General features: G+C 56.4%; 1 protein-coding gene across 1 annotated transcript in view; it reads right to left on the reverse strand.

Moving 5' to 3' along the window:
- CCDC9B (coiled-coil domain containing 9B) overlaps nucleotides 1-10,650 on the reverse strand; it is a 27,925-nt gene that overhangs the window by 7,553 nt on the left and 9,722 nt on the right. The window lies entirely within an intron of this gene.

Raw genomic sequence — 10,650 nt, forward strand, 5'->3', positions numbered from 1 at the left:
AGCCTGGGCAGCCCAAAGCCAGACTGCTTCCGAACCAGCAGAGAAAGGCCCGCCGGACACAGCCCAGTCCACCTGCCCCACAGTCTGAGGGCCCACACCCCAACGTGTCTCCTGCTCGGACGTCATTCAGAGTGATGGAGGAGCTCAGCCACCTCCCACCCTGTCACCAAACACCACCACATACCACATGACACCATTAGTCATTCATTCATTCCTGGGGCCCCTTTGTGCAGGAAGCTGGGCTTTCTTTAGGGGCCTGGACACCACAGCTCCCAAGCTGGCCACAGCCTGCCCCTCGGGCTATCTAATGCCCTTCTCCACTATCCTTCCCCTCTCCCCCCGGTTCTCCCGGGGCCTCTGCCCAGTGCACCCAGTCTCCAGGGCAGAAAGCCCAGCTTCCTTCTCTCTCCTCCCCAGCCCAGCCCAGCCCAACTCCCCTGGAACTGCCGCTTCCGCCCACCCTCCCCACCATGATTAGCCTCTCTCTTGCCCAGGCTTCACACGGCACCCCTGACCCCACACCCGATCTCCTCAGCCCGGGGTTCCCATATGCTTGGAAATGCCACTGCTCATTAGCTGCCTCTCCTGCTGGACATTCCCACTGAGTCAGACTCTACTTTCCCAGCACCAGGGAGCGCCAGGGTCCTCCCCCTGGGCCTCGCTCCTATTCAAGTACACACACACACACACACACTCTCATGCACACACTCCTTCCCCCTCCCCTGCCCCACACAAGCTACTGCTCAGAGGGACAGGGGAAGGGCCCAGGGGGCCGGGGTGTTGAGCTTCCCATCACCAGCCCCACATTGTGGTACTAGACTGGGAGACCCAGGGAGCCCTGCTCTGGTGGGGGAGAGGCAGGTGGCAGCTGAAGCCCACTGCCCTCTGTCCGCTTTGGAACCAAGGTCCCAGACCCAGACTGGAGAGGCCAAGCATGGACTGGGGAGGCCACGGGACAAGGCAGGGTCTGGCACCCTGCTCCCGGCCAGGGTGGAGCTGGGAGCCCAGCAGGTGGAGCATAGGCACAGGTAGGACCCAGCCCATCTGGAGCGAAGGAGGGTGACCCAGCCATTCTGGAAAGGCCTGTTGAGAGAGACTCCCTCATCTAGAGGCAGAAACTCCCCAACCCAGTAGACCCGAAGCCTATGTACCTGAGGCAGCCCAGCAGTCAGGACAGGCACCGAGTGCCCCCCACCCCCTTCTCCCAGTCTCTCCAGAGCCTGTGGTTTGCCTGGAGGCTCCTTCGTTGGACAGTGGCTCCCTGAGGTCAGGAATGGTGGGGGGTGCCTCTGGGTCCCCCAGGCCTAGGGCAGTGTCCTTGCGTATGACAGACTCTCCGTAGGCCCTTGTAAAATGAACATAATGAGTGGATAGCCCACGTCATACTATGCATTCCTGTGACTCCTTTGTCTCCAGAATGCATGCGGTCCTAAGGGGGACAGTAGTTGGTGATGGACCCCAGAGTGCCTCCCTCAGCCCTGGGAAGAAGTCTCCAGGTGACAGAAGCTGAGACATGATCCTCTGTGAGACCGCGGCGCGATGACTCCTCACCACCACCAGGGGGAGGACAAGTTACAAACACCAGGCTGTTGGCGGTGGGGAGGTAGAGGGGCGGGGAAGAGCTTGGTGGTCTTTGTTCAACCCCTCTTGTTCCCCAGCTCTTGTCCCTTCCCCACTCACCAAGGTCTCTGGAACCCGTTCCTCCAAACACCCCACCAATCTAGAGATGCCACACCCCGTGAGGAAGCCTTGGTTTATGGGTGACAAAGCTCAGGCCCAGAGAGGTGGTGCCTGTCTGCCCAGGTCCACACAGCCTGTTTGCAGCGCAGACCAGATGAGAAGCCAGCCAGACTGGCTCCTAGTCCAGGGCCCTTGCCTTCACCCGCCCGGCCCACACAGTTCCTGCTAATACCTCTTTCACCCGCGAGCTCCCTTTCCTCACCCAGGGATGGGCCGATGGCTCCCAAACCTCAGGGCTGGGCTTGGGTCACCTTTCCTCCCTACCTGGTCCCCCATCCTGCCAGAGAGCCCCACCCTGGGTCAGCCCAGAGCAGCCCAGAGTCAGAGGACCTACTTCCAGGCACAAAGAGACCACAGGGATTTGGGGGAGAGGCGGGAGGGAGGGGAACGGTTCAAACAAATATAGACCCTCAGCTCCTTGCCCTTCTCCTCCGTCACACGGGAAGATGAGGCAAAGGGGGATGGTGGGTCCCCAATGAACTTGGCCCCTCACTGGTTAGATGGCTTCAGCTGAGTCTCACGGCCCTGGTGGCGCTGCTACCTGCTCACAGCAAGAAAGATGAGGCTGTCTGCTGATCGCAGTGCCACATACAACCCCCACCCCTACTCCCCGCCATGGGGATGAACAACAGAACCGAGGGTGACGGGAGACAGCAGACGGTGTAAACTATGAAAATAAAAATAATTTTTTAAAAACATTTTATTAGGGGCTCATACAACTGTTATCGCAATCCATACACACATCAATTGTGTAAAACGCATTTGTACATCATTCTCAAAACATTTTCTCTCCACTTAAACCCCCGACATTAGGTCCTCATTTTTCCCCTTCCTCCCCGCTCCCCCCTCCCTCATGAGCCCTTGATAGTTTATAAATGGGTATTTTGTCATATCTTGCCCAGTCCGACATCTCCCTTCACCTACTTTTTGGTTGTCTGTCCCCCAGGGAGGAGGTCACATATGGTTCCTTGTAATCGGTTCCCTCTTTCCTACCCATTCTCCCTCTACCCTCCCTGTTTCGCCACTCACACCACTGGTCCTGTAGGGCTCATCCGCCCTGGATTCCCTGCATTTTCAGTTCCTATCTGTACCAGTGTACCTCCTCTGGTCTAGCCAGACTTGCAAGGTCGAATTCGAGTCATGGTAGTGGGAGCGGGGAGGAAACATTTAGGAACTAGAGGAAAGTTGTATTTCTCATCGTTGTTACATCGCACCCTGACTGGCTCGTCTCCTCCCCGAGACCTAATTTCTAAATTATCAAGGGTTCACGAGGCTTTGAGGGAGGGGGGCAGCTGATACCAAGGACTCAGTAGGAAGAAAATGTTTGGGGGATGGTGATGGCAGCCTATGTACAAATGTGGTTGACACCCCGGAAGCACGAGTGTCAGAAGAGCTGTAAGAGCCCCCAGTAAAACGATTTATTAAAATAAAGAAATAAAGAGTCAGCCTCAGAAACCTATGTCGATAGAGTTGCTGTGCTGACCACGGGATTTTGGCTGCTGCTTGCTGGTTTGGGTGGTTTGGGTGTGGCGCTCTGGTCCTGATTTGTTCCAGGGGGCATGTGTGTGTACGCCAGATGGACTGACAGGGCCCCGGCACCATCACGGCCACCCGGCTTGGGATTGCTTTCTTCTCTCCTCAGGTAACCCCCTGGTAGCCCCGCTGCAGCAGGCACACACTGCCTTTACAGGGCCCCTTCCACTGGGCTGGGAGACAGGGTTGTGGGGACCACTTGTGACCTCCAGGGCAGCCCCTTTTTACTGTCTGCCTATGGCCCAGGCTCCCTGACCAGGTTTCCCTCCCCGATGCCCCGCTCTCTTTCAAACCCCGGTGCCTGGCTGCTTTCTGTCCCCAAGCAGCCTTTGGGCTCCTGGAAGCGGGCTCTGTGCTCCACTCGACCTTGGACACCACCAAGCCCACCAGGCTCACGTCCCAGTGCTTGGGAACCATCCTGCCTTCCTGGCTGGGGCAGAACCAGCAGAGGCCACTAGCTCCACCTCCTGGCTTGAAATGGGGTGAGTGTTACGAAAGAGAGTGGACAAGGTGGTTTGCCTGTGAGCCCAGCTACTAGACAGGGACTCAGGGAAGGAGCAAGAGTGGCTTAAAGTATGACATTCTTTCCCGATAAGCCTACTGTCACTTACCCCCTTCGCCCTATCCACCCCACTTGGCTCAAGCCAGGCCTCTGGGGCCTCCCACACGCGCCCTGGGGGAGGAGAACCCAGAGTGCAGGAGGGAGGACAGGAGGGACCAGGGACCAGCCTGGGGTGGGCTCCAGCTACCAGGGACAAAGGCTGAGCCACATGCCTCCTGAGATCATGCATGGCAGATCAGGGCGGGGCGCAGGACCCACCCTAGAAGGCGTCAGGGGACAGAACTAGGACTGGTCTGGGGACCCACTGCTTCATCCCGCTCTGCAGGGCACACCCAGGGCTGGGGCACCGAGAACTTTCCGGGCCCAGCAGTGCAAGGAGAACCCTGGCTGGAGCTGAGCCCCTGGGGTCTCCTGTGGAGCACAGAGAACTCGGTGCTTTCTCAAACACCTGGGGCAGCCTCCCGCCAGAGGTGGAGCGAGGGCTTGCCCCATGACTTGCCATCGGCAGTGCACCTGTGGGGTACATCCCCTGGCCTGGGCAATGAGAGGACACAGGATGAAGGCCCAGGCATCTCAGAGGTGCTTGGCACCAGGCCTGAGGCTGAGGAGGCTGGGCTCAGGTCAAGAAACGTTTTCCAGAAGATGAGATACCAGGGTCTTAGCCAGACTCGGGTAAGGGGGTGAGAGGGCATTGCCAGGGGGCAGGAGCGCAGCATGGCAGGAGACAGCCGGAGAGTGGAGACCTGATTGGGGAAGCCATGGAGGTCAGAGAGAGGGGCTAAACTTGGCCCTGGAGTCCTGGGGAGACATGGAGGGCAGGACATTAGAGCAGGCCCCGAGGAGGCTGCTTGACTCAGCTCCAGGGAAGAAGAGAGGAAGGAGGTGATGTTTGGATACAGGAGGGAGGGGGCTGGGCCTCACAGGGCACTGGAAGTTGGAAAGAAGTGGCCAGGCGGGCCTTGGGAGCCTCAGAGTCACAGCTTGTTTGAGGGATGGGCCCAGGGTGGGGCCGGGGGAGCCAGGCAACCTGGGGCCCTCACAGATCAGGGATAGAATGGTTTCCCTGTGTGTCCCCAGAAAAGGCCACGAAGGAGCAGCTCTGGCTGGTCTTGGGAGGCCATGTTTGGGATGGTGCCAACAGGACCAGGCAGAGGGCTGGCGGGCTCACACGGACAGACAAGGTCCACTCCCTCCTCAGAGTTGGAGCTTAGGGGCCTCTCGTGGAGGTAAGGTAGGGGAAGGCTACCCCCCTCAAAGTTTGGAACAGCTTCTAGAGGGGGCTGGTGAGAGCTATCCCCTACTGGGAAGAGGGGTGGCCTGTGGAGTGGTCACGGGCAGTGCTGTCACCCAGCAGGGAGCGGCCACCCTAATAGGAGAGCATGATGAGAGGCCATGCTCACGGGGACATGGTGGTCACCGTAGGGGAGGGAGGTCTAGGGCTTAGGGGAGGGTGGCCTGGTGATCATTCAGTGTGTCTGGACCAGTCTGGAGAGTCTACCTGCTGGAGCCCCCCTCAGTTCTGGGCAGACCCGGATCTTCCTGGGGGAAGGAGGGTATTTCAGGGAGGTTGGGCTGGGAGGGGGAGACCAGGTAGAGCGGTGGAAGGGACAACGAGGCCAGGATATCAAAGACTTCATCAATGCTTCTCTGATAACGATAATAATTATAGCTCCTCACACCCTACCTAACACTTCCGAAGCCCACACACATGTGATGTAATTGGATCTCCTCAAACTTTGAAATCTGTGAATTCTCCAGGGCAGGTATGATTAGCTTCTCCATGGAGATCGGGGTCAGCGATGGTGGGGACCTTCTCTCCCACGTCCAGCCCGATGCCCCATCCATCCCCAATGAAGCACTGTCTCCAGCCTGAGGCAAGGGGAGGGACCCCTTTGCCCTCATGCCAGGAGAAACCGGGCCCGGGTGCAGATGCCTGGCTGTCCTCCCTCCCACCCCACAGGGCAGTCCACAAGGCAGGGAGTCCCCCCGCTCCTCCCCACCTCTGCCCCTACTGCTGCAAGAGAGAGCCTCCAGACTCTCCTGCCTCCCCCCCACCCCATCCCAGTGCCCTCAGCCTGGAGTGCTCCCACTGGCTCCCCCTTCTGCTCCTCCCTTCCGCTCGCTCTCTGGCTTCCTGTCCAGGAAGCGCCCCTTCTCTCAGGCAGGCAGTGCATCCAAGCCCTTCAGGAGGGCAGAGGGGACACACGTGGCTGAGGCTCTGCTGGTCCTCAGAGTCTTCGGCTTGGGCAGGGGAAGGAGCCCAGGAACCTCGCCACCTCCAGGACCCCCTCTGGCCACAGTAGACCCATGCTCCTTTGGGTTTCACAGGTTGATTTTTTCAGAAGGCCATGGCCAGGCCTGCCTGCTGGGGGGCGGGGCTCTGGGTGAACCTGGAGCTCCTGCTTTGAGGTCAGCAGCATACCGAGTTAAGCTTTTGTACCACCCAGAACTCTTTGAACATATCAAGCAAAAAACAAAACCACCGCAGAGCAGATGCTGACTCATAGAGAGAGCAGATAGCCCCATCTTCCCTTCCAGAGCCTCTGTTGGCTTCAAACCCACAGCCTTGTGGTTAACAGCCCAACACTTACCCAACAGCGCCACCAGGGTGCCCCTTGAGCATCCATACTGTGCAAGAACTGGCCTTCATCGACCAGTCACTGCTCGGGAAGGCCTGCTTGCTCCTGGCAGATCTCCCAGACCCACTGGGCAGCTCAGTCTGTCCTGTCTTCTCTGTCCAGGTCCAGTCCCTGTGGGAAACAGAAAGATTTCTCCCAAGTTGTCTCCCTCAAATATATGCCAAGCTTAGCTGCTTGCTACCCGTGGCAAATGACTACACACTTGGAGGTCAACAGAAGTAGGTCAGGGGTTATTCTCCCTAAGGGTTATCAGCCATCCAGAGCAAGCAGACACCACTGTTTATCCCACAAGTAGGACCCACTCCCTTCTGATAAGGATAGTAGTTGACTCTTCCCTGGTAGGAGAGCCCAGAGAGGTCAAGCCCACCCAAGGGTGACCAAGGTTAAGCCACCATCATGAATCTAGGGTCTGCCCTTCTTGTCACATGTATACCTCTAGTCCCTGCCCTTCTTATTATGTGGACACCCCTAGCTCATCCCCTTCCTATTATGCTATGCCCATTGTATATCCCCCTCCTATTGCTTGTACTGCCTCTTGTACAGCCCCTTCCTGTGATGTGTGGTTACCTGTAATCATGCCCCCCTAAGTAGATATAACCCTTGGTTAGCAATAAACGGGGTTTCCAGCCCCCGGGTCCCTGCCCCACCTCACTGCAGCTCATGCTGTGTGGGGACCTGGCTGGTAAGATCATGGCCATTCAAGAGGTGAGCGTGCTACCATGAAATGTGTCTGACTCCTTTATTTTACTCTGTCTCCCATCTCTCTCATGCTCTATGACTTTATTATAATAATCTTTATATATCTCAACCGTAAAATTGCACCTACTGGACCCGTGATTAGTTGTGGAGGGCTGGCCATTTCCCCCCACAAGACCCCTCAACGCAGGCCACCTCCCCATCCCATGCAACACCTGCCTGCCAGACCCCAGGCCCTGTGCTCAGATCCCTGACTCCAGACCTGCTGAGAGCTGTGCGCCTGGATCTCAAGCCAAGTCCCACTCCTCAGCCCTGCAGCCCCCTGCACAACACGCCTGCGGACAGAGCCCTCTCCTTTTGTCTTCCTGCCTAGGGGTGGGGGGTGGGAGGTGGCAGTGGGGAGGTCATGTCCTCCTCAGGGCTCCACGGGGAAAGAAAGGAGGCTTCCTGGAGGAGGGGGGCTTAGCTGGTGAGGGCGGGAAAACAACAACCAAAACCCCCCACCATACTCTGTTCTGACTGCTGGTGACTCTACAGGACAGACTTCGGCCCCTGTGGGTTTTCGAGACAAACTCTTCATGGGAGTAGAAGGTCTAGTCTTTCTCCCGCAGAGCGGCTGGTGATTTCCGACTTCTGACTTTGAGGTTGGACAGTAACCATCATGCTACCAGGGCTCCTGACGGGAGGGCACAGTGGCGCCAATCATAGTGTGTGGTCTGGAGGGTGGGGACTCTGCAGGGGAGCACCCTTTGCTCACTTCCCTTGTGTCCCTCCCCGGGGCCAGCGTGCCCAACTCACCCTGAAACCCCACAGGCCGAAGCAGATGTGCGACTCCGATGGATAAATCCATAAATCCGGGTCTAGTCAGGAACCAAAGAGCTTTGCCCAACCCAAACAGGCCGGGATTTCCTCAAAACAGCATTCCTAAAATCCCTGGTGGGGTAGTAGGTCACGGGCTGGGCTGCTGACCACAAGGTCAGCAGTTCGAAGCCACCAGCTGTCTGTGTGGGAATGATGAGGGGCCTTCTTCTCCCGTCAGGAGAGAAGAACTAGGGCCGCTCAACTCTGTCCTACAGGGTCACTATGCATTGGAGCCGACTCAGCGGTGCTGAGTACGATGGGCACCCCCCTTCCCATTGGGACTAAGGACACTGCTTAGGCAAGGCTCTTCAGTCTTCCGAACCTCGGCTTGTTTTTCATCTGCAAAAGAGGGGCTGCTGGTAACCCTTGCCTCCTCCGACAGCTGACACCCATTCAAGTACCAGACTTGCTGGAAATAAGAAGGAAGCCCTCTGGATTTCCTCCTCCCCGATAGCCATTGTTTCTGCTTCTGCTTGTGCTGGGGTGGAGGAGGCTCGTCTGCTGGGGGTCAGTGGGAAGCTGACAAAGGCGATTGGTTTCCTGCCCAACGATTTGTAAGCAGCTGGTTTTGTGACCGTGGCTGCAACCCCCTCAGGGTGTCACCCATCCCAGGCTCTTCTGATGTGGTGAGCGACTTCTGTTCTGACAGCTCTCTACCAGGTGAAACTGACCTGCAATCAACTCTACAGCTTTCGGTGGTAGCGTGAAGGTTTGGATGCCTGAGTCTTCTCCGGAAGCAGGCTCCACAGTCCAGAACAGTGGTTCTCAACCCTCCTCATGCCTTGACCCTTTCTTTCATACAGTTCCTCATGTGGAGGTGACCACCCCCCGCCAACCATAAAATTATTTCCGTTGCCACTTCATCACTGTCGTTTTGCTACTGTTAGAATTGGGAGACCCCTATTAAAAGGTCATTTGATCCCCAAAGGGGTCGAGACCCACAGGTTGAGAACCGCTGATCTAGACGGATACCGCTGCCCACAGCCAGCAGCCAGCCCCATCTTAGCCCTCCCTGCTCTGCTCACCCACCACCCTCTCACCCCACATCCCCAGGCAACCACCGACCAACCGTGACACTGTCAATCTGTTTGCACTTTAAAATGAAAGTTCTAGAATGTTATAAACAGATCCCACGGGACGCACTCTTTTTTCCTGGCTTCTCTTGCTGCGAAGAGTCTGAGGTGTTGTCAACAGCTCGTTCCTTTGTAGTGCTGGTGGGTAGTATTCCTTGGAAAGCATGTACCCTAATTTGTTTATCCATTCACCTATTGATGGATATTAGAGTCATTCCCAACGGGTCGTTATTCCAAATAAAGCTGCTATGGACAGGTGGTCAGACGAGACCAGTCCCTGGAGAAGGACGACCTGCTTGGTAAGTAGAGGGACGGTGAAAGAGAGGGAGGCCCTCGGCAAGACGGAAGGACCCGTGGCTGGAACGGTGGGCTGCAGTGTCAGAACCATGGTGAGGGTGGTGTAGCACCAGGTGGGTTTATTTCTGCTGGACATATAGGGTCGCTATGGGTCAGAACGGACTCGATGGCACCGGACAACAGTGAGCATTCAAGATGAGGCTGTCTGCTCCTGTCAAGGTTTACCGAGCCGCAGAAACCTATCGGGGTCACTATGGGTCAGAATCGACTCCGTGGCAGCTGGCTCTTTGGATTTGGGGATGGTGACAGGTTTTATGTCAGCTTGTGTGGGCCAAGATTCTCCCATGGTATGATCTCTCAGAGTGTGGTCAACTCCCTGGTGGGTTCCTCTGTGAAGCCGCCAAGCAGCTACTCTGTCTTGATGCACCTGAGGGAGGTTTCATTCAGGAGTGGGTGAGGCCTCCTCTTTATACAGACTGGCAGTGCCCAGACGCAAGCTCACTTCTGGCTTGTTGATCTTCTGTTAAAGCACCTGCCCATCCCAGGAACCATCAGCAGACCGCTGACCTAGGATCCAGTTGGCTTTGCCTCCACCAGCCTGTGGTCTTCCTGCTTCGACTTCCTGCTTCCTGTTCATCAGCCCCTGCCGCTACAGGAGTCAGGAGAAACCCCCAGCTTACACCTGACCCATGGACTTGAACCGGACTGGACTTAGAAACTTCTACAACTGCATGAGCCACTTCTGGATAGAACTCTCTGTTTACAAACACATATAGGCGTCAGTGATTTTGCTTGTGCAGAGAACCCAGCCCAACACAGGGATCAGCTTTCCCGTATACATCTTGGTGAGGGCTTATGTCTTTATTTCTTTGGGCATGTGCTACTTTCTGTTATTCATAAATGCCTCAGTATTCCAAAAGAGGGCTATTTTTAAAAAACATTCCTACACTATCATTATTGCACACCAGTTTTGCCACAAGTCCTTAAAATCAAATTACATGTTAATTTAAAAAAAATGAATTTGATACCATTCAAATGCAATTCTAATACATCCAGCTCTTCCCAGAAACCTGGACACAGAAGATGTTTCACCGTCCACCCTTTCTCCGCCTGCCTTACAAGCTTTCGTGAAGCAAGGCAGGGACAGGTGGGGGGCCCTGTGGCCTCCAGCAGGCCGGAGAGCTCCATGCTCGGATTAGTTCGGCCCTGTGAACTCAGACACAGGCAGCAAGAGCCAGGGCAGCTGGGC

This window comes from Echinops telfairi, unplaced genomic scaffold (genome assembly GCF_000313985.2).
Source record: "Echinops telfairi isolate 266 unplaced genomic scaffold, ASM31398v2 ScPeMD7_18;HRSCAF=68, whole genome shotgun sequence".
NCBI classification, from domain to species: Eukaryota; Metazoa; Chordata; class Mammalia; order Afrosoricida; family Tenrecidae; genus Echinops; species Echinops telfairi.